Raw genomic sequence first — 25496 nt, forward strand, 5'->3', positions numbered from 1 at the left:
GCTTGTGAGAGCTAGCTAGCAAAATTCAGGAGAAGAAGACTAAGGAGGGACACCTGGCCTGCTTTACATGAGGCAATAAAAATTAATATTCACAAGCAAACACTGCCTTGGAAGGACTAAAATCATCTTCCTTGCCTCCTTTATGTCATCACCACTAATAGGACTCAGATAGTGCCTTCCAGACAAATACATTTTGGCAATGGTTATATTGGGGCTATTTAAATAGAGTTATTTTTCAGCAACTAATTGCTTTTCTTAGAGCAGTATGAGTTGCCACTCACCCGGCACAAACTCCACTAAATGCTTTCTTAGATTCCAAGTAGGAAATCACATCTGAATTTTCTATGTTGTTGTATAGCACCTACATTAACAACTTTGTTCCTGATATTTTGACAATGAATGAAGCATACCTCCTATCTAACAGTATGAAAATCTTGAGATGAACTGTTGATTTTCCATTTACATCCATGTTTCCATGAATGTGTAACTAGCTTTACTATTTTTCTAAAACAAGGAATAGTTAACATTATGAAATTTTATAAAATCTTATGCAAAGTTCTTTCAGAAATTGGTCCCCACCCCACCCCACTGAAAGAGGTTCCCTAAATTGCTGCCTTCTGTCCATTTTAAAAGCTCCATTTGGCACCAAAAACATTTAAGAAAATGACAGAAAAATGAGCATCATCAGCAACTTCAAAGTAAGGCCGTACAATTCTGAATTTGTTACTAAAAATCTTCCAGGTCTAAACCACACACGGAGGTATTTCCCCCCACATTTCTCAAAGTAAAAAATGCTGTTGAAGATCAGCCAGGTTTATTAATTTTGCAATTGATTATACTGATTTCCGTGATTTGCATGAAGATTTCCATTGCAAAAACAGATTTTTAAGGACTAAAATTATGACAATTATGCAGGTTACTCATTTAAACGAATAAGTAACTACAGGTTTTTAAGTAGCAGACTTTTAAAACACAGGGTATCATTTGCCCACTTTTTTCACCCGCCTGAAATTTCTGTTCATCCTTTTGAAAAGGAGAGTAGGGGAGGGAGGCAATGCATGCTAAATGGTAGCAATCAAGACCCTTCAATGCAACAATTCAAAAATCTTAAATGATGATCTGTGGGAGCTTTACAGATAATTAAAACATAACATTGTCTTGAAAAAGTACCTCCACATAATTAAATAGAGCCTGATCCCCAGAAGGGGGAATCAAAAAATCTTCAAGGGGCTGAAAGGTCTTTAGAGGCTCAGTCAGGTCTTCCTCCACCAGCACTTTTCTCTTTCAGTCCCTCCAACAGTTCTCAACAGGAAAGGGGAACTGGGCATTTTCAGTTGTCCCAGTGAGGGTGAGAGGGTGTTCATGGCATTTAGTGCCAAGGGCCGGGGATGCCAAACAGGTCCACATACACACACACATGCACTCACAAACATTGCCCCATCCCAAAAGCTTTGTCTCCTTATCAAAAGAAGACCTTTTGTATTTGCTTTCATCTGACCAGAGTGCTCTTAGCTCTCACAGCAAATATGGTGAAGAGATGAATGAAATCCCCCTTGAAGCTAATTTTAACTGAAAAAACAGAACCTTTTATCATCATGGTGTGCTGCAGCTTCTCAAACTGGCCTGATGTCTCGTAGCTCTTAAGTTACGTAAGGCCAGAAGCTCTTACCTGTTTTGTTTCCTGATGGATCCATTCAATACCAAACCCTTTGTGCGGAATCTGTTTCTTTACTGATATCTTATTTACTTGTCAGCACCTAGAGTGGGACTGACATATATTACATGTTAGTAAATACATGCTCAAAAATGATTGAGTCAAAGGGATCCAATGGGATGATTAATAAAAATGCAAATAATTGGGCTCAGCTTAGATCTGCTGAATGAGAAGCTCCAGGGGTCAAGCCAAATGGATCTGGGACAATGCCTTGCTCTACCACTTAATTGAATGTGACCTTAAGCAAGACACTTCATCTCTCTGAGTCTGATTTATTCATTAAACAAACATTTTAGAATGCCTACTCAGTTTCAGCTTTTGTGCTGCTGCTTAGGATATGCTGACGGGCAGAACAATACAGTCCTTGCCTTCCTGGAGCTCTTGGGTCCTTATCTTTAACATGGGAGAGGGTGGGATGAAAATTGAGAGACTAATGTGGAAACATACACAGTACCATATGTAACATAGACAGCAAGTGGGAATCTGCTGTGTGGCACGGGGAGCCCCACCCAGTGTTCGGTGACAACCTAGAGGGGTGTGATGGGGTGGGAGACGGGAGTGGGGGTTCAGGAAGAAGGGGACACGTGAATGCCTGTGGCTGACTTATGTTGATGTATGGCAGAGGCCAACTCAATACCGTAGAGCCTATTCTTCAATTAAAAATGAATCAAACTTAGTTATAAAAAGTATTGTAAAGCAATTATCCTCCAATAAAAGATAGGAATAAATAATATCAATACCAGAGTTAGTATGCAAATCAAGTCAGATAAACATGTACATTCAAAGTTTAACACCAAAGCCTTTGTGTGGAATTTGTTTCTTTGTTGATATCCTGTTTATCCTGTCTACAAAGGAAAAATCATTCCCACCCCTCACACAGCAAAGCATTCTGAAAATTCTCTCACCCAAGCACCACGCTGTGTCAGAAGCCATGCAGTTCCACTGTTGGTCAAGAAATTAGACCAGTGAAACATCTGTAACAAAACATTTTGTCTTTTTCCCCTTTGAAGTTTAACTTATTCAGGACTCTATGTTTCCACTGAAGCATGGAATGAGTACTTATCATTATAACACCATTCATGATGCTTTTTATTTGTTGAGTGCACTCACATGCATCTCATAAGATCTTAATTCATTTAAGATAACCAAAGTTGATATTATCTCGTTTTATCAATGCTCAAGGAGTTGGTGCTCTTTTGTTCATGGCATTGTACTGGGAAGGAAGAACCTAGATCATGCACAGGTCCTCCTTCTGTTAGACTGCTAAGGAAAGTTTCTCACAGCAGAAAAAGTTCCTCTAACACCTTCCAGCTTAGTAGTTTATTACATTGTACCTTATATTACAACTATTCAAATTTTAGAAAATTTGTTAATGACAATACCATTTCATCTTTGATTCCCACACAGTGCTAAGGAAGGGGTTAAAATTCTCCACATCTTCTCTGGGCCTGACCTGAGATTCTAAATTTCTGATAAACTTCTAGGTGAGGGTGATCCTGTTGGTTCATGGGTCACACCACTAAGATCCATGAACCAACAGGACCAGCACCATCTGGGAGTTTGTCAGAAATTTAGAATCTCAGATTCCATCTCATCCAATGGAATTAAAATCAGCCTTTTCACCAGACCACCTAGGTTATTTGTATGCATGTTAAAGTTTGAGATGCACCATTCTAGGAAAAATAACTGTCTTACAAGGAACACAGGTGGAATCATTTAATAACCCTTGGAGTTCTTAAACTGTTGAACTAAACTTGTGACTAATACATTATATTTTACCAACTGAAAACTAATCATTTCTCATGACTAACCTGTGAATGGATATTGAGTGAATGAATGAGCACCCAAATACCACAGTGAATTTTAAGGTGTCTTCATTTTTTTTCTCCCAAAAAGTACAGTAAGGCATCAGGATGAACGTTTGTTTTCCTGCTGTCAGGCATCTACTCACTCTTGACTCCTCCAAGATGGTCCCTGGTTGCAGAGTTTGAAAATACAAAATTTCAAATCGGGTGGAGAGGGAGGTGGGATGGGGGACCGGGATGGGGAATACGTGTAACTCTATGGCTGATTCATATCAATGTATGACAAAACCCACTGAAAAATAAAAAACAAATTAATTAATTAATTAAAAGGGGAAAAAAAAAAAAAGAAAGGTAATATAGAAAAGAAAAAAAAAAGAAAATACAAAATTTCATTTCTAGAGGATGCATTCAAACAGCTAATTATTTTCTTAAAACCCTGCATGTGGGACCAGCTTCCTTCTCGTAGCCACTAGCAAGGCTTAAGAATCAGAGGCTGACGGAACACCAGGACACAGCAAATTTCTTTTGTACCTGTCTCCGAGTAAGGCACGGATTAGATCCAGAGAAGACTTGGAGAATTTTAGCTCCTTCTTTAGTAGCTCTGTGTGGGAATCAAAGATGAAATGGTAATGTCATTAGCAAACTGACATTCTAAAATTTGAAGAGTTGTAATAAAAGGTACAATGTGATAAACTCCACCAGAATGGAAAAGATGGAGCACCCTGGTCGTTTAGAGAACGGGGAGGCTGCGCATGCTCTGTGGTCAGGAGGACAGGCAGTTTTCAACAGGAAATGTGCCCTTGAGCAGTATCCCTGCAAGCTGAGATGGAGTCCAGGTGAGGCCCTGGGCCTAGGGAACAGCAGCCGGGTCTAATGGTCAGGAAGGAGGCTCCGTGACCATGGCATGTGTGGTTTGGTGGGCAGGGGATTCCAGGAAGCTCTGCTGATAACAAGCACAGCTCTGTCTGGGCCCCCAGACTCTAAATCCAGAAGTGCAGTTGACTCTTACAGAGCCTCCTTACAGCACCGCAGAGCTGCTGCTGTCACCCCTGCCTCCACGAGGCTGGTTTGGGAACGGGGACAGTTTGGGGACAGCCATGTGCTGGTAGGGGAGATGCTGAGGAGCAAAAGCGAGAGGAAAGAGCGGGGAGTCGAGTTGATCTTACATTCCTAGTCAATGTGCACTTTCTAGAATTGAAATTCCCTAAATCTCCTGCCCTACCAGAAAAAAAAGATCTGTAGAAAGCGGACCTTTGACAAAGTCCTAGTGGAGCTTCACACAGACGGTGTTTAAAAAGCCTTTTCACATGGGAATGGCTCAATGCCAAGCAGTTGGTCCTCCTTTGTGGCTTCTCTGCTCGGGGTATTAAAATATGCGTGTATGTGATGGATCATCATTTAAGTTTGACTGAAGGATTCTCAGACTCCTCATGCTCCTGGAAACTGATAGACATAGAAAATATAAATTAGCAAATCTGTACTAGTTTGTAATTTTCCCATATATTTGAATTTCAGCTTATCCTTTAGGATGTAGGGTTTATGGGGGTTTTTTGTTTTTATTTTAATATTGATTTATTTGGCTATGTTGGGTCTTAGTTATGGCATGTGGGATCTAGTTCCTTGATGAGGGATCAAACCCAGGGCCACCTGCATTGGGAGTGCGGAGTCTTAAGCACTGGACCACCAGGGAAGTCCCGTATTTATTTTTTTTAATACAAGCAGACTGTGTGACTTCTTGTTGCATATCTTTTTCACACACAGAAAAATAGTATTCTGGATTCTGTGTGTTTGTGTATATTATTTGAAGTTTTTCTCCTAGGCTCGCCTGTCACTATTTCTATCCAAACGACTGTTTCATAACACTCAGGAAGGATCAGAAGGATATACCCAATTTCCCTGCTCTCCCTTACCTTCCCACCTAATTCCATGCTGGGCAGCCTCTTTTAGATCAGAAAACTGTATACATTTCACCAAGGAAATCAGCGCTAACAGAAGCATCTTTAAATTGGTTCTTAGCAGGTTTGGTTTCTCAAAAGGGAAAATGGAAAGGTTAGCACTTGAGACCTCAGGTGACTGAGCCTTCTGGAGGCCAGAGGAGCAAAGTCAATCATGTTCTCTAGTCCTTCCCAACCAAGATCTATTTGGCACTGGTTATTTTCCCCAGGAACTGCATCTGAGCACTGATGCTTTGGTGATACCAGTGTCCACAGAAATGAGCAGTGAGATTTCACCTAAATTATGTTCAGCCCTCCACCTACTTAAATCAGAAATTGTGTTCATGTGCAGTAAACATGAGAAGAAAAGAAAAGAGAGAACAGCTCCAAAGTAGGCATTCTAAGCCATGGTATTCACCCATCTCTTGTTCAAATCAGAGACATTCTTAGAACCCATATTCAGACAAAAAAAGATTCTGAATATTTCAAACATTTAAAATACAACTCAAATGGCATGACATGACATGCTCTGCTGTGAAAGTGACATACTTGTGGCATAATCCTTAAAATCTATCAACACTTGGCGTAATCCTAATTCCATAAGTTCTATATGGTCACTGTTTCTTTACAAAATCAATGTTAGAGCCATTTTACTCTTAAGCTGAGTTTCAGCAAAGGTATAAGAAGTAAAGAATCATTATCACTCGTATTTTTTTTCAGTTAAGTTTCATATTGTCCACAATTTGTTATCTATGGGGTATGGGGAAGTAGAGAGAGTCTGTGCCCACATAGCCTCCATCCTTGGTTTAGTTCTGTGTACCAAAAAGAGAAAAACTAGACGTTTCTATGCTGATTTGGTTAACACTTTCTCTTTGTGTGACTCAGAACCTTCCTGATAATATTGATCTGTAAGTTCTACAGGAGTCTGTAATCTGTATCTATTTTATGAAAAAATCAGTTTCACAACTTTTTGCAACCTGATAATTCTCAGAATTATTGTATGGTTACCCTGCCACGTGTTAACTCCTGGCCAGATACTGAAGCTAAAAACATAGCTTTTTTAACTTTAAAACTAATAATGCCACACACACACACACAAAATGCATAGCTCATGTAAAAAAAAAAAAAGACCAATTAATGACAATTAAAATGACTGATTTGTTCCTATAATTTCCTTAAATACTTTACATAAAGATATTAGGTACATAAAGAAAATTGAGATTTAGGTTTTTCACTTTCAGAGAAATGGAAATTATCCTAACCCTAATATGAAAACACTTTGGACTTTCTCATATAAGTGAAATTTCACTGACTCCTGGTTTATTTCTTAGCTGCTCTGTTGTACAAAAATACAATTAAAAAAAAATTAGTGCCCTCTTCCATAGCACTTGTGAAAATCAGTACCTGAAACTCCACTGACTGTAACATGCCTTCAGGTTTTGACTTATGCCCATCTAGATGGAGAAATGAACAAGTCAGAAATGTTTAACTGAATATTTAAGCCTTACCACACAGATAATTAATCTCAAGTAGTACAAGAACTTTCGTGTCTCTTTCCTTGATTTTGCCTCAGGTATTAACCACCCAAAAAGTTAAAGGCTGCCTTGAAACCTCTCTGGCAAACAGCTGGGCAGCATTTCGCATGATGTAACAGGAACTTCACTACTCTGACTTCCAAAAAATTAAAAACTACTTTAGATTGCCGTTGTTGTTGGGTGCTCGGGGCCATTTGGAGTGGAAGGAATTCTGCAGCTAATTAGAAATGTGGCTCACTGAGGAAGCAGATTCTGGCCTGGTTTCTCTTCAAGAGTTAGTCTAGAGCCAGTTCTAAAGAGAGTCTGTGTTGCAGTTTACTGAAACGTTGGAATCCCTTGTTTGATCCTCAACAAAGAGCATTCCAATTGGCCCTGAAATTAGGCACAAACCAGTGGAAAAAATCCTTAAAGTATAATAATGTAAATACTATCCAAATCGTAATCCTAATCTCAGTCCTGAATAAATAAGACTAATTAATAGAAGAGCATATGGAAGAATTAACAACTGATTGGCATTGTCTAATGGTCCCAGAATAAAGTATCTCATAATAAAATTACCCTTAGCTAACAGATGATATGAAAGGACTTCGTTCAGTAAAAAGATAATAATTAGCTTTGTCAATTAATCACATGAATTCCCTCTTTAATTTTAAATACAACATTTGGGAAGAACTAGCCAGTCAGCAGTCCAAAGAGCAAGGCCTGCATGTACAACAAAATCCGAGACACCTTGAAAAGGAGATCAGAGGCAGCAGGAGGTAGTCCTTGAAGCTGCCTCAGAAATTCATTCTTCCTGAAGTCTTAGCTGGTGCTGTACTTTGGTTAAATACTTGCATCACTTTATTTAATCCTCACAGTCACATGAGAGTCAATTGCTGTCCCTGTTTCTCATGTGAAGATACTGAGGTTAGAGATGTAAAGTGGCCAGAATGTCAACCAAGTTTGCTTGATTGCGAAGTCTGTGCTGTACTGGCTAGGAGCACAGCCAGATAAAACCTCTAGTCACAGCCCTGAAGGGAGAAAGGGTGAAAGGGTTAGTCACTCAGCCCTGTCTGACTCCGTGTGACCCCATGGACTGTAGCCTGCCAGGCTCTCTGTCCATGGAATTCTCCAGGCAAGAATACTGGAGTGGGTTGCCATTCCCTTCTCCAGGGGATGGATCTTCCTGACTCAGGGATCGAACCTGGGTCTCCTGCATTGCACATGGATTCTTCACCGTTTGAGCTACCAGGGAAGCCCTAAACACCATTTTCTCCTGGTCTGAAGAAATAAAACAGTGTTTTCTAGAGCAAGCAAGGCTTCTCTGAATTAATGTTGATTCTACCTATTATGTAATTGAGAAGACTACTGTTAAGTGAATGGGAGCAATTCTTAGTTCATGGAACTCCTGTTTGGCTTTTGGGACACTGGAATGGAGAAATGAATACAAACATTCTGTGGCACTTCTCCAACATCCTGAAAAGCACTGATTACTTCCTCCCTCCTTCAAGATTGCAGCTATCCAAGGATTGAGATTACTAACAATTGTTAGAAGCAGCTTGCCTGGATCAAGACAGTAAGTACTAAGACAAAGGTATAAGAAGACTACGAGGCCCCCAGACAACACGACACTGGTCCTCAGACAAGAAGACACTGCAAGTTGCGGAAAGCACGACTCCTTCGAGAAGAAAAAAACCGGCAAGAGATAGCGTGTTTCTCATTGCCTTCCGCTCACCCTCCGCCCCTTCTGATCGTTTAATCCCTTACATCACAGCTGGAAGTAAACTTATCATTGATGGTGAACCCTTCCCAGAAACTTGTTGTATTTATGCTACACTTGCTGGGCACCTACTAAAGGTCATGTATTATTTAAAAAAAAAAAAAAAAAAGTTAAAATCTCTTTCTTGATCACAAATATCTGTATGTGTGTGTGCACATTCTCAACTTGGTGTATATACATCAGAATAGAGAATTTCACAGAACACGCTAGCTCATGATCCAGTTCCCCACTCAGGTTATCAGCACTCCCACCAGTGTAACAGGAGGAGTCTTTTGCTTCTTTATCAATATGACAAGAGGAGAATTTGCTTGTATTGGTATCTTTACTTGAAGTGAAGTGAAACCCCACTGCTTTTATTTTGTTGGTAAAAATCCTTAAGAACCCTCCTATCTTTGACCCCATATGGAGTCCTATAATCTAGTCTCACTTGGGGCACCAGAACCTTTTAGGCCATCACTGCTGAAATTGGTACTGGAAAGGAAAATAATATCTCTCAGAAAAGTCAGAGAGACTAACAGGAAATTGTGTGTGGAGAATATTAGAAAGAAAAAGGCTGAGAGGGATTTTTGTGTTTGGTTTTACTCGTACTTTTAAAGTTAACTCTTTGCTGTTTACAGTACTCTTTTTTGCTTTTCTTTGATTCATGTTTTTGTGAATCAGCTTTAGGAGTAAAGAACTGTAAAGCCTTGCAAAAATAATTGTTTTTCAAAAGAGTTCCTTGGCACTCTTTAATTCATGTACAAGACACACCATCCGAAAGGTTTTTTTTTAATCAATGCCTATGAAATACAAAGTGATGTTGTTAGACTTTACATAGAAAACAGCACTAAGGCTGAGAGCAGTTACTAATACAGAGTAGGGAGGAAATGCTTCCTACTTTTATTTATATATAGTACATGCCTATGTGCGTGCTCACTGGCTCAATTGTGTCATACTCTTTGCGACCCTATGGACTGTAGCCCTCCAGGCTCCACGATCCATGGGATTCTCCAGGCAAGAATACTGGAGTGGGTTGCCATGCCCTCTTTCAGGGGGTCTTCCTGACCCAGGGATCAAACCCAGGGATCACATCTCCTGCACTGGCAAGTGGGTTCTTTACCACTAGCGCCACCTGGGAAGCCCACATATAGTACAGATATCTGTTATTCCTTATTTCTAAGTAAATTCCATGTGCACATTTCCTAATGTGTACAATAGTTAAAAATGGAGGTAAATGATCAGAAACCAAGAGGACAGAAGACAAAAATAATTTTTCCAGGAAGAGTGCTACAATTGATACCTAGTTTGACTTCGAGCTTTTGAGAGAGCAAAATTAAAGGGAAAGAAAATGAGGGTTACATCATTCTTATTATCAAGATTACCAAAAGAAACAAATGCTTTTCTGGCAATAAATGCTAGTAGAAATCGGTCACTTGAATTTTTATATATGCATTATTTCAGAGACCCTGACTTAACTTTCAGTAACTTAACTGAAATTACATTACAGAAATAGAGCTCAAAGAATCAAAGGAAAGAAGAGTTAACATATCTTTCTTAGATATATATTTTGTAAATTTGCTTTTAATAGGTAATAGAGAACATGCATTCAAGATTTTAATATCCCTACTGAAGTGGCAAAGCTGACATTTTGCTCTGAAAACCAATGGGCTTGTATTTGTGCCCAAAGAGAGAGTCCCTCCAATCCACAGAGTGGTCTTCAGAGCTTATCTATGCATAGGGTCAAAAGTCTGTCTGTCTCTATCTGAATTTAAAGCAGGAAGCAGAAACCACTCTAGATGTTTCCAGAAAAAGGGGGTTTGGTACAGAAAACCAGTTGATCATACAATAATTGGAAGGACTAGAAAAGCATAAGTCAAGGGATTGCCACACTTATTTTGGTTTCTAGGTCAGCTGTGAATCAGATTTTAGGAAATCACTGCTACTACTCATACATTTGTTGCTATAAACAAATGTGGCGGTTTCCCACACTTGAAGCTGCTTACTAGGCAGAGAAATGTAGAGTCCAGAGCTTAGATGTCAGCTACCACTCCTGCAAAAAGACAGCCTTCAACTCCCATCTACTTTCTGAATCTCTTCCAAGTGCATATCATAATACATCCAGACTCCTGGCTGCTGAGGAGTGTAGGAAATATGAATTTTATCTGTAACCCTTCAGTATAGGGAGGAGCGACAGAAAGTAAGATATAAATGGGAGCCGAATACCCAAAGACAGTGTACAGCACATTCCCCCACAGAGCTCTTAGTCTGCCCACATCCTTAAGCAGGTCTTCAGGTGAGACCTTCACGTTCTATACCATAGAACAATGAAGATATTATTTTGTCTAGAAAATGTTAAGTGTGATGTGCTACCCTTCTTTAGTTCCTGAATCAGTCCTGACTGTAGTGGAAAGCTTGTGCTACTTGTGCTACGCCAGCCTTTCTCATCTTCCTTTTCAATTAGGAATGAGAAAGACTGACCACAGTGGCCCATACAAATGGGCCAGAGTAGGTCAGAATGTATCAGTGTTGATGGTTAGAAGCCTGTGTGGTTCCCGAGCTGACCCTGCATCTCCTTGGCCCAGGATTCTGGGTCCCAGAACAGACCCAACCTTTCTTGCCAATGCTGTTTTCTAGCAAGTGAGTTACATGCTTTGAGGATGAATCCTAATATAGAGAATCAATCACTTTAATGAATACATTTATGTATTTTCTTAATGAATAATATTTACTAAAGACAATATTTTTAAAAGATCTTGTCTTAGACTACTGTTTTTTTTAGTAAAGGGCCAACAGGTTCAGTGCCTTCTTAAAGTCATTCCAGAGATATATCTTATGTTTGCTGTGGTAGATATGAATCAGCTTTTCTTATCTGAGTCAAGTTATTTAGCTTTGTTTAAAGAAATGACCTGTAAACCTAGCCTTTTTTTCCACCATTTACAGTTGATGGAAAATCATTCTTGCCTCCCCTGGGTCTGATAGGAAAATTGGGAACAAGATTTGAAGATCATTGTTTTTTAATCACTAAGTCACGTCCAACTCTTTGTGACCCCTTGGACTATAGCCCGCCAGGCTCCATTGTGCAAGTTATTTCCCAGGCAAGAATACTGGAGTGAGTTGCTATTTCTTTCTCCAGGGGCTCTTCCCAACCCAGGGATAGAACCTGGTTTTCCTGCATTGCAGGTGGACTCTTTACCATCTGAGCTGCCAGGGAAGTCCTAGAGTTCAGATAGCTTGGACTCCATAAGTGCCCTCATCTAGAACAGAGTAGAATGTGAATCCATTCTACATAATCTGAAATCTCAAATGTAAACATTCACATCAGAGATACGACTGACAGCACCAGGACAAGCACAGTGTTGACAGAAGGTAGCAAGGAAATGAAATGTCTAGGCATCAGGTCAACCACCCACAGAAATGACCCATCTGGTGATTAAAAATAATTATTACAGCACAGATATGATAATACTCAGCCTCTTTATTCAATAATTTTCAATCAAGTATAGTAGTTGGGATTTGGGGAGATTTTCGATTATTAATGTGGCTGCATTCAAATGCAAATTCTTCTGTTGACTTTGCCTGGTAAAAATCAGATTTACCATGTTACTTTCAGATATACTGTCTGGAAGAGTTTGCCTTTTTGAAAAGCAAGGGGTTGCCATGTTTTATTAATTTTCTTTTATTTCCAAATGTAATGTACTTAGGTTTTAGGAAGACTTTTATCAGATAGAACAGTTGCTGGCTAGGAAAGTTATTTCCCACACTACTAAGTCTTCAGTGCAAGGTGGTAAATGCTGCATGCTAAGTCACTTCAGTCATGTCCAACTCTTTGCAACCCCATGGACTGTGGCCCACCAGGTTCCTCTGTCCGTGGGATTCTCCAGGCAAGAATACTGGAGTGGGTTGCCGTTTCCTACTCCAGGGATCTTCCCAAACAGGTCCTGCATTGGCAGGCATGTTCTTTACCACTAGCACCACCTGGGAAACCCCAAGGTGGCAAACACCTATCTCTAAATGGTCTCCAAAGACCATGCTTGCCGTGTGGAGTACACAAAATAATACTTTAAAATGTAGGGTAGGGAGGGATTCTTAGATGTTTGCTTTAGATTTATTTTTATTCTTAGGTCATTCTTTTCTCATTTTTTGTGTCTCTTTTGTAATGTGTATATAAATCCACCAGTATATATGTGTAACTATAAATAGGGGCTTCCCAGGTGGCACTGGTGGTAAAGAACCTACCTGTGAATGCTGGAGACTCAGGAGATGTAGAGACATGGGTTTGATCCCTGGGTCAGGAAGAGCCCCTGGAGGAGGGCTGGGCAGCCCACTCCAGCATTCTTGTCTGGAGTATCCCATGGACAGAGGAGCCTGGTGGGCTACAGTCGATAGGGTCACGAAGAGTAGGGCATGACTGAAGTGACTTAGCCCGCATAAGTAAATATGCATACATTTGAAGTTTGTGGTCAAGCAATATTTTTAACAATAGAGGTGCAAAATCAAGAATTTTGAGGACTAGCATTCTACGTAACTGTTTTTCTGCCTACAAAACCTGCTAGAGTCCATCTTATTCTCAAATTTAAAAGCTCAGCAAACATCTTGAATTTTTAATTTTTTAACAGCTATAAGAAGATGAGTCAGAAAATTGCAGAGTTTTACTTTTGGAGGGGAACAGAGATAATCTCATCCAATCTCTCCTCATTTTTCTTCTGAGGAAAATTAAACCTGAGTGGTTAAGTGGCAATGTGGCCTCCACTTGCCCTACATTGAGAGAAAGCTGGTGCTTTTTCTTGTAGTCTTCAAACCCCTGCCCACGCTTACTCAAGTCATAGCATGAACACAGCTGACTTTGGAGCCTGCCACCGGACATGTATGTGGTATAGACTTCTAATCAGATGCTTCTGTGTGTGCCTGCTGCAGTATCCAGGGCATTTGCTTCATCTCTGAGATTCTGTTAGTTGTGAGAAGGCCAAGGAATGCAGCTCAGGCTAAGATCACAGAGTTTTCACTCATCATTAACATTTATATTCCTTGTCCCTTCCAACTGAAATCTTTGGGCCTAGCCTTTCTGGCCCTGGATCTTAAGTTTATGCAAATTTGTGTAACTACTTTTTGCTTATTCTTGGAAGTATGTCAATTTGTTGGATTAAAATAAATAGATTAAATTATAACAATAACTGTATGTGGTTAACTTTATATTACAAGAGCATTGCAATGTCTATTTTGGCTTCAAACCTTTGTGCTCTTTATTTGGCTTAGTGTTTATTTGGTTTAGAATACTAACTTTATGGAACTGAGAGCTTTCTATCTCAAGACTAAGTATGCACTGCTTTCATTTTCCTCGACCCACATGATACCTCACTCTCCTTAGCCTCCCATGCTGGTTTCAGATTCATACTAGGATAGCATTCCAAGCTCTTGTCCTGCCTTTCCCCCAGGAAGAGCCGATTCCTCCAGGGCACCAAGATAAACTAGGCTGGCCCTCTCCAGAAACAGTTCTTCTGAGCTGATCAGCACTTCCCTCATCTTTAGACTCATTGGCCCTCTTCCTGCTCAGGCTTTCTGCAGTCGTTGACATTTGGCCTTTTGCTTTTTGACACTGTCTTTTCCCTTGGATTCTCTTACAAAGTCCTTACCTTGTTCTCCCCTTTTCTTCTCACAAAATTAGCTTAATCTCCTTCGAGGACTCCTGCCCTCTTTGCATCTGATTGTGTGAGCAGGCTTCAAGGTTCCACCCTAAGCCACCTTCCCCTCCCTTTAAGTTGAAATCCCTTCCAGTCATAGAACATCAGCAATCACCAGTCTCCATCTCCAGGAAAGACTTCCATGTAAAACCACAAATTCCTGCCATACACACCTGACATGAAGTCTCAAGATCAATATCTTTTACCCCAAACTAAATCCTTCTTCTTCCTTCTCTCAGCTTATTATAGGTGGCACCATTTCCTCATAGTCTCTTAAGCTTGAAACCTTTTTTACAAAGATTCTTTGCCTTACCACCCACATCTAATTGTTCATAACATCCTGTTAACTTTTCACTTGGGACATTTCTGATTTCCAACATCTCCATTCTAGATGCTGACACCTGTTTTCAGTCCTGCACTGTTCCATCATGGTCAGCAAGGTAGATTGAAATCCCTGAGAGCTATGTGCTACAAAAAGCAAAGGAAAAGCCTGACCCACGGGGAGGCCTAGATCAGTTGTGTGAGGTCCACAATAAAATGTGGAGAAATGAATGAGAAAAATAGCCTTGAACATGGACCATGCCTTGCCACATCATAAGGACACTTCAAACATCCTAGAATAATGAGAGTCCTAGAGCAAATTCATGAGTGGGAAATCCAATCCAAAGCTATACGGATTTACAAGAAGCAAGGCGCAGTAGCTAGGAACAAGGCCAGCTGAGTGCATCTCTGTATATAGAACTCATCATAAAAGAAGGCTTGTGAAGGTCAAAAGCTCTGATTCAAGTTCAAAAGGCAATAGTAACCCCACTTATAGGAAACCAATGGAAAAAAATTTATTAACTATGACACAATATGTACATTGGAGAAGGAAATGGCAACCCACTCAAGTATTCTTTTCCTGCCTGGGAAATCCCATGGGCAGAGGAACCTAGGGAACTATAGTTCATAGGGTCTCAAAAGAGTTGGACATGACTTAGCAGCTAAACAATATGTACAGAGAACTCTGTTACTCGAGAGTTAAGAGGTGGCAAGAATACACCGAAGAACTATACAAAAAAGATCTTAATGACCCAGATAACCACAGTGGTGTGGTCACTCACTTAGAGCCAGACATCTTGGAGTGTGAAGTCAAGTCATTACTATGAACAAAGCTAATTGGAGGTAATAGAATTCCAGCTGAAGCTATTTCAAATCTTAAAAGATGATGCTGTAAAAATGCTGCACTGAATATATCAGCAAATTTGGGAAACTCAGCAGTGGTCACAGGACTGAAAAATGTCAATTTTCATTCCAATCCCAAAGAAGGGTAATGCCAAAGAATGTTCAAACTACTGTACAATTGTGCTCATATCACATGCTACTAAGGTTATGCTCAAAATCCTTCAAGCTAGGCTTTAGCAGTACATAAACTGAGAACTTCCTGATGTACAAGTTGGATTTAGAAAAGGCAGAGGAACCAGAGAGAAAGTTGCCAACATTTGTTGGATCATAGAGAAAGCAAAGGAATTCCAGAAAAGCATCTACTTCTACTTCATTGACTGCACTAAAGTCTTTTACTGTGTGGATCACAACAAATTGTGGAAAATTCTTAAAGAAATGGGAGTGCCAGACCACCTTACTTGTCTTCCAAGAAACCTGTATGTAAGATCGAGAAGCAACAGAACTGGATATGGAACAACTGACTGGTTCAAAGTTGGGAAAAGAGTATAACAAGACTGTATATCACCCTGCTTATTTAACTTCTATGCAGAGCTCATCATGTGAAATGCTGGGCAGGATGGCACACAAGCTGGAATCAAGATTGCCAGGAAAAACATCAACAACCTCAGATATGCAGATGATACTATTCTAATGGCAGAAGGTAAAGAAGAACTGAAAAGCCTCTTGATGAGGGTGAAAGAAGAGAGTAAAAAAAGCTGGCTTAAAACTCAACATTCAAAAAACTAAGATCGTGGCATTTAGTCCCATCACTTCATGTCAAATAGAAGGGGAAGAAGCAGAAGCAGTAGCAGATTTTATTTTCTTGGGCTCAAAAATCATTGCAGATGGCGACAGCAGTCATGAAATTAAAAGAAGCTTGCTCCCTGGAAGAAAAACTATGACAAACCTAGACAGCACATTAAAAAGCAGAGACGTCACTTTGCCGACAAAGGTCCGTATAGTCAAAGTTATAGTGTTTTCAATAGTCATGTACAGATGTGAGAGCTGGACCATAACGAAGACTGAGTGCTGAAGAATTGAAGCTTTTGAACTGTGGTGCCGGAGAAGACTCTTGAGGGTCCCTTGCACAGCAAGGAGATCAAACCAGCCAATCCTAAAGAAATCAACCCTGAATATTCATTGGAAGGACTGATGCTGAAGCTGTAGCTCCAATACTTTGGCCACGTGATATGAAGAGCCAACTCATTGGAAAATACCCTGATGCTGGAGAAGATAGAAGGCTAAAGGAAAAGTTGTGATAGAGGATGAGATGGTTAGATAGTGTCTGACACAACGGACAATGAATTTGAGCCAACTCCAGAGATGGTGAAGGTCAGAGGAGCCTGTTGTGTTGCAGTCCATGGGGTCACAAAGAGTCAGAAATAACTTGGCAACTGAACAGCAACAACAAAGCCCTTCAAGGCCAGTGAATAGGTCCTTCATATCTCTGAATCAGTGCAACAAATATGTTCACATGGCCAGTGAACTCAGTAAACTTCAAAACTCAGTAAGCTCCCTGGGGCTTACTAGCTTTGTTATCACCAATGAATTATTTAATATCTCTAGATCTCAGTTTCTTCACAGATAAATTGGAATGTAATCTCTATCCTATAAAGCTGTTGAGAGGACTGGATAAGATTTTTTATGTGATATGTCTGGCTCGGCATCTGGCCCATAGCAAATATGTGTTGAGATCATTCTCTTTGTCAGTCTCTGGGGATAATGGTAAGAGTGCAATTGTAAAATGAACAGTATGTGGTCGGTGCTCACAGAGAACACACAGCCTTTGGAGAGTCATGCTCTGTTGGGCAAAGGGCAAGGTGTTGAGGGAATACCCCGAAAGTACCTGATGTGAACCTGCAGGCTGTAGGCATGCTTCAGATGGGAAGGATGAGAAAGAGCAGGCTAGATGGGGAATGTAGGGTATGTGTGTGTGTGCATGTGCGCACGTCTGTGTATCTCTATTTTGTGTAATCTACTTCAGTAATATGTATGTGAAATTGAGACTGTTCACCAGGAAGTTTTAATCCCTCTGTGGATGGTAAATGTTTCATAGTAAGCTAAACTCTTGAATGTGACAAAACTAGATAGCTCTTTCCCAAGATCTTTTTCTCATCTAGCTTCTCCTGCACTATTCAGGACTCCTACTCAAACAAGTTAACTCGACAAACCTAAAACAGTACCTAATTACATTAAGCAACACTTGTTGCTCCCAGATACAAATTAACATTTTTTTTTTATTATATTAACATTAATCTTCACTGAAATATAGTTACCACCAACCCCTTTAGCTTTATGAAGAAAAACACACCACTCTCCCATACCACCCAGCCTATGGAATTCACAATAACATTTGAGGTAATCACAGCTGTTGTTGGTTTTAACTTAGGAACTTAATTTAATAGACATTTTTACTATTACTTTATCATTGTTTCATATACTAGCAAATAAGGTCCTTTGTGGTCTGCATTTAGCATGAAGACTCCTAAAACGTCTGAATGAAAAGGAAATTTGGGAGTGAACCAGCTGGGTGTGCTGCTGGCTGCAGTCTGCACTCCCAGCTGCACAGCTGGCTGGAACTCATCCACAAGATATAAGAGAGTGAGCCCCAGCCACCAACTCTCCTCTGGGGGCTTGTGAGGACCTCCCTCCCACCTGGGAGGTTTTCCTGATGGTGACCTCGAGGCCTCGGAGACGTAAAATGTTATTTCTTCTCCTATCTACTTACAGGTTTTCTTAAACTAACAACAGGCTTTATTTTAGGAATACAAGTGGAGGCCCTGACAAGTTAGAAAACTGACTTCAGGTTGTACAGCTATAGTTAGTGAATCAGCCAGGATTAAAATACAGGGTTCCTGAACCCCAGTCCCATGTGGCCACTTCATGTCTGCCCTCCACCCAGCCTGGGTCCACAAGTGGTAGCCCTGGTCAGTTCTGGAAGGGATCAGCCTTGGGTGGCACATCCATGTGGGAAGTCCTTACTAATAGTTCTTGGGCTAATGGTGTGTTTTTCTAAATCTTGAGAAAAACCTGTTGAAAAATTAGGAAACCTGGAAAAATTATCTAATTATCCTGCAAGAACTAAAACATAGCCATTGATGTAAAGATGTTACTGATTTGAAGAGCTCCACTGACATCAGGTCAAAAGCAGTAGCAGGGAATGTGGATACAGAGTCAAAGGTTAAGGTTGACCAGAATCTCTGGGAATGGGGACAGGAACACAGAGGGAATAAGAGGTCATGATCTAAGTGGTCAGTCTGACTGGTAGCTGTTGCCATGTTATAGGTAAACATTTACGGTGCTGACTGGTGCTCACAGTGCGTCACACACATAAAATAAATTTTATTACATTTATATACATAGAATACTTTAAACATCCCATGAGTGGTATTCCAAGAAATAAGTTTTGGAAGCAATACAAGTTTTTAAATTGGCAATTTAGAGACATAGTTCTACATAGGGTTGAGAGATCTGAGTGCTATGTTATCTGAATACTACCCAGTAGGGTTTGCTGGCATTTTATAGCATTTGAATATTTGCTATAGGCAAAGAAGTTCTTTGTAAATACTACCATTCTTGATGTTTCTTACTCATTACAGACATACCTTGTTTTATCATGCCTTGCTTTGTTGAGCTCTGCAGATACTGCACGTTTTACAAGTTGAAGATTTGTGGTGACCCTGTATTTAGCAAGTCTACTGGCATCCTTTCTCCAACAGCATTTGCTCACTGTCTCTGTGTCATATTTTGCTAATCTCACAATATTTCAAACTTTTCATTATTATTACACTTGCTATAGTGATCTGTGATGAGTAATTGTTGATGCTACTTTTGCAAAAATATTACAACTTGCTGAAGATTTAGATGATGGTTAGCAATTTTTATCATTTTGAATTAAAGTATGAACACTGCTTTTTGGGCTTCCCCAGTGGCTCAGCAGTGAAGAATCCACCTCCAGTGCAGGAGCTAAAGCTGACACAGGTTTGATCCCTGGGTTGGGAAGATCCCCTGGAGGAGGAAATGGCAACCCACTCCAGTATTCTTGCCTGGAGAACCCCAAGGACAGAGGAGCCTGGAAGGCTACAGTCCATGGGGTCACAAGGAGTCAACAAAACTGAAGCAACTTAGCACACATGCTTCTGCTAAGTCACTTCAGTCGTGTCCGACTCTGTGCGACCCCATAGACACCAACCCATTAGGCTCCCATCCCTGGGATTCTCCAGGCAAGAATACTGGAGTGGGTTGCCATTTCCTTCTCCAGTGCATGAAAGTGAAAAGTGAAAGTGAAGTCGTTCAGTCGTGTCCAATTCTTAGCGACCCCATGGACTGTAGCCTACCAGGCTCCTCGGTCCATGGGATTTCCCAGGCAAGAGTACTGGAGTGGGTTGCCATTGCCTTCTCCAGCACACATGCACATTGCTTTTTAGACATAATGCTTTTGCATATGTAGATTACCTAAGAGACTACAGTATGGTGTAAACATAACTTTTTATATTCACTAGGAAGCCGAAGTAGTCACATATGGATGTAAGAGTTGAACTACAAAGAAAGTTGAGTGCCAAAGAATTGATGCTTTTGAACTGTGGTGTTGGAGAAGACTCTTGAGAATCCCTTGGACTGCAAGGAGATCCAACTAGTCCATCCTAAAGGAAATCAGTCATGAATATTTAGTGAAAGGACTGATGCTGAAGCTGAAACTCCAATACTTTGGCCACCTGATGCGATGAACTGATTCATTTGAAAAGACCCTGATGCTGGGAAAGATTGAAGGCAGGAGGAGAAGGGGATGACAGAGGATGAGATGGTTGGATGGCATCACCAACTCAATGGACAGAAGTCTGAGTAAACTCTGGGAGTTGGTGATGGAGAGGGAGGCTTGGTATGCTACAGTCCTTGGGGTCACAAAGAGTCGAACACAACTTGGCGACTGAAATGAACTGAACTGAACTGAGGAATAATGAAAAATGTAATGAATAATAATAATGAATAATGAATAATGTAATTACAGATCAAAAACTCTCTGGAGGGAACCAACAGTAGAATAACTGAGGCAGAAGAGAGGATAAGTGAGGTGGAAGATAGAATGGTGGAAATAAATGAAGCAGAGAGGGAAAAAGAAAAAAGAATTAAAGAAACGAGGACAACCTCAGAGACCTCTGGGATAATGTCAAACACCCCAACATTCAAATCATAGGAGTCCCAGAAGAAGAAGACAAAAAAAAAAAAAAAAAAAAAAAAAAAAAGGCCATGAGAAAGTACTGGAGGAAATAACAGTTGAAAACTTCCCTAAAATGGGGAAGGAACTAGTCACCCAAGTCCAAGAAACCCAGAAACCCAGAGAGTCCCAAACAGGATAAACCCAAGGCAAAACACCCCAAGACACATATTAATCAAATTAACAAAGATCAAACACAAAGAACAAATACTAAAAGCAGCAACGGAGAAACAACAAATAACACACAAGGAGATTCCCATAAGGATAACAGCTGACCTTTCAATAGAAACTCTTCAGACCAGAAGGGAATGGCAGGACATACTTAAAGTAATGAAAGAGAATAACCTACAACCCAGATTACTGTACCCAGCAAGGATCTCATGCAGATATGAAGGAGAATTCAAAAGCTTTACAGACAAGCAAAAGCTGAGAGAATTCAGCACCACCAAACCAGCTCTTCAACAAATGCTGCAGGATCTTCTGTAGACAGGAAACACAGAAAAGGTGTATAAACTCGAACCCAAAACAACAAAGTAAATGGCAATAGGCTCACACTTATCAACAATTACCTTAAATGTAAATGGATTGAATGCCCCAACCAAAAGACAAAGACTGGCTGAATGGATACAAAAACAAGACCCTATATATGCTGTCTACAAGAGACCCACCTCAAAACAAAGGACACATACAGACTGAAAATGAAGGGCTGGAAAAAGATATTTCATGCAAATGGAGACCCAAAGAAAGCAGGAGTAGCAATACTCATATCAGATTAAATAGACTTTGAAATAAAGGCTGTGAAAAGAGACAAAGAACACTAAATAATGATCAAAAGATGAATCCAAGAAGAAGATATAACAATTATAAGTATATATGCACCCAACATAGGAGCACCACAATATGTAAGGCAAATGCTAACAAGTATGAAAGGGGAAATTAACAGTAACACAATAATAGTGGGAGACTTTAATACCCCACTCACACCTATGGATAGATCAACTAAACAGAAAATTAGCAAAGGAAACACAAACTTTAAATGATACAATGGGCCAGTTAGACCTAATTGATATGTATATGTCATTTCACCCCAAAATAATGAATTTCATCTTTTTCTCAAGTGCACACAGAACCTTCTCCAGGCTAGATCGCATCCTGGGCCATAAATCTAGCCTTGGTAAATTCAAAATAATTGAAATCATTCCAAGCATCTTTTCTGATCACAATGTGGTAAGATTAGATGTCAACAACAGGAAAAAAAAAAAAAAACAACTATTAAAAATACAAACATGGAGGCAAAACAACATGCTTCTGAATAACCAACAAATCATGGAAGAAATCAAAAAGGAAATTAAAATATGCATAGAAATGAATGAAAATGAAAACACAACAACCCAAAACCTATGGGTAAAAGCAGTGCTAAGGGGAAGGTTCATAGCAATATAAGCTTACCTTAAGAAACAAGAGAAAAATCAAATAAATAGCCTAACTCTACACCTAAAGCAACTAGAGAAAGAAGAAATGAAGAACACCAGGGTTAGTAGAAGGAAACAAATCATAAAAATTAGGGCAGAAATAAGTGAAAAAGAAACAAAGGAGACCATAGCAAAAATCAACAAAGCTAAAATCTCGTTCTTTGAGAAGATAAATAGACAAACCATTAGCCAGACTCATCAAGAAAAAAAGGGAGAAGAATCAAATCAACAAAATTAGAAATGAAAATGGAGAAATCACAACAGATGACACAGAAATACAAAGGATCATAAAAGACTACTATCAGCAACCATATGCCAATGAAATGGACAACTTGGAAGAAATGGACAAATTCTTAGAAAAGTATAACTTTCCAAAACTGAACCAGAAAGAAATAAAAAACCTTAACAGACCCATCACAAGCACAGAAATTGAAACTGTTATCAGAACTCTTCCAACAAACAAAAGCCCAGGACCAGATGGCTTCACAGCTGAATTCTACCAAAAATTTAAAGAAGAGCTAACACCTATCCTACTCAAACTCTCCTAGAAAATTGCAGAGGAAGATAAACTTCCAAACTCATTCTATGAGGCCACCAGCACCCTAATACCAAAACCTGACGAAGATGCCACACACACACACACACACACACACACAAAGAAAACTACAGGCCAATAACACTGATGAACATAGATGCAGAAATCCTTAACAAAATTCTAGCAAACAGAATCCAACAACATACTAAAAGGATCATACATCATGATCAAGTGGGCTTTATCCCAGGGATGCAAGGATTCTTCAATATTTGCAAATCAATCAACGTGATACACCACATTAACAAATTGAAAGATAAAATCCACATGATTATCTCAATAGATGCAGAGAAAGCCTTTGACAAAATTCAACATCCATTTATGATAAAAACCCTCCAGAAAGCAGGAATAGAAGGAACATACCTCAACATGATAAAAGCCATATATGATAAACCCACAGCAAACATTATTCTCAGTGGTGAAAAATTGAAAGCATGTCTCCTAAAATCAGGAACAAAACAAGGGTGTCCACTCTCACCACTACAATTCAACATAATTTTGGAACTTTTAGCCACAGCAATCAGAGAAGAAAAAGAAATAAAAGGAATCCAGATTGGAAAAGAAGAAGTAAAACTCTCACTGTTTGCAGATGACATGATCCTCTACATAGAAAACCCTAAAGACTCCATCAGAAAATTACTAGAGCTAATCAATGAATATAGTAAAATTGCAGGATATAAAATTAACACACAGAAATCCCTTGCATTCCTATACACTAACAATGAGAAAACAGAGAAATTAAGGAAACAATTCCATTCACCATTGCAACAAAAAGAATAAAATACTTAGGAGTAAATCTATCTAAAGAAATAAAAGACCTATATATAGAAAACTATAAGACACTGATGAAAGAAATCAAAGATGACACAAATAGATGGAGTAATATACCATGTTCATGGATCAGAAGAATCAATATAGTGAAAATGAGTATACTACCCAAAGCAATCTATAGATTTAATGCAATCCCTATCAAGCTACCAATAGTATTTTTCACAGAAATAGAACAAATAATTTCACAATTTGTATGGAAATACAAAAAGCCACAAATAGTCAAAGCAATATTTTTTTCTGTTTTTTCAAAGCAATCTTGAGAAAGAAGAATGGAACTGGAGGAATCAATCTACCTGACTTCAGACTATACAATAAAGCTACAGTCATCAAGACAGTATGGTACTGGCACAAAGAAAGAAATACAGATCAGTGGAACAAAATAGAAAGCCCAAAGATAAATCCACCAACCTATGGACACCTTATCTTTGACAAAGGAGGCAAGAATATACAACGGAGAAAAGACAATCTCTTTAACAAGTGGTGCTGAGAAAACTGATCAAGCACTTGTAAAAGAATGAAACTAGAAAACTTTCTAACACCATACACAAAAATAAACTCAAAATGGATTCAAGATCTAAATGTAAGACCAGAAACTATAAAACTCCTAGAGGAAAATATAGGCAAAACACTCTCTGACATTAATCACAGCAGGATCCTCTATGACCCACCTCCCAGAGTAATGGAAATAATAGCAAAAGTAAACAAATGAGACTTAATTAAACTTAAAAGCTTTTGCACAACGAAGGAAACTATAAACAAGATGAAAAGACAGTCTTCCGAACAGGAGAAAATAATAGCAAATGAAGCAACTGACAAAGAATTAATCTCAAAAATATACAAGCAGCTTCTGCAGCTCAGTACCAGAAAAATAAACGACCCAATCAAAAAATGGGCCAAAGAACTAAACAGACATTTCTCCAAAGAAGACATGTAGATGGCTAACAAACACATGAAAACATGCTCAACATCACTCATTATCAGAGAAATGCAAATCAAAACCATAATGAGGTACCATCTCACGCCAGTCAGAATGGCTGCTATCAAAAAGTCTACCAACAATAAATGCTGGAGAGGATGTGGAGAAAAGGGAACCCTCTTACACTGTTGGTGGGAATGCAAACTAGAACAGTCACTATGGAGAACAGTGTGGAGATTCCTTAAAAAACTGGAAATAGAACTGCCATATGACCCAGCAATCCCATTGCTGGGCATACACACCAAGGAAACCAGAATTGAAAGAGACACATGTACCCCAATGTTCATCACAACACTGTTTACAATAGCCAGGACATGGAAGCAACCTAGATGTCCATCAGCAGATGAATGGATAAGAAAATCGTGGTACATATACACAATGGAATATTACTCAGCCATTAAAAAGAATGTATTTGAGTCAGTTCTAATGAGATGAATGAAACTGGAGCCTATTATACAGAGTGAAGTCAGAAAGAAAAACACCAATACAGTATACTAAGGCATATATATGAAATTTAGAAAGATGGTAACAATGACCCTATATGCGAGACAGCAAAAGAGACACAGATTTAAAGAACAGTCTTTTGGATTCTGTGGGAGAAGGCGAGGGTGGGATGATTTGAGAGAATAGCATTGAAACATATATGTTACCATATGTGAAACAGATCACCAGCCCAGGTTTGATGCATGAGACAGGGTGCTCTGGGCTGGTACACTGGGATGACCCTGAGGGATGGAATGGGGAGGGAGATGGGATGGGGGTTCAGGATGGGGAACACATGTACACCCATGACTGATTCATGT

At 39.6% G+C, this 25496-nt stretch overlaps 1 long non-coding RNA gene across 1 annotated transcript in view; it reads left to right on the forward strand.

The window, feature by feature from the left end:
• LOC136171003 (uncharacterized) overlaps positions 1 to 23523 on the forward strand; it is a 210942-nt gene extending 187419 nt beyond the window's left edge. Inside the window, exon 4 of the long non-coding RNA XR_010663730.1 lies at positions 20110 to 23523. This is a non-coding gene — a long non-coding RNA (uncharacterized lncRNA). The remainder of the gene's footprint in view (positions 1 to 20109) is intronic.
• Positions 23524 to 25496: the final 1973 nt, after the last annotated feature.

The sequence above is a fragment of the Muntiacus reevesi genome, chromosome 6, assembly GCF_963930625.1.
Source record: "Muntiacus reevesi chromosome 6, mMunRee1.1, whole genome shotgun sequence".
NCBI lineage: Eukaryota > Metazoa > Chordata > Mammalia > Artiodactyla > Cervidae > Muntiacus > Muntiacus reevesi.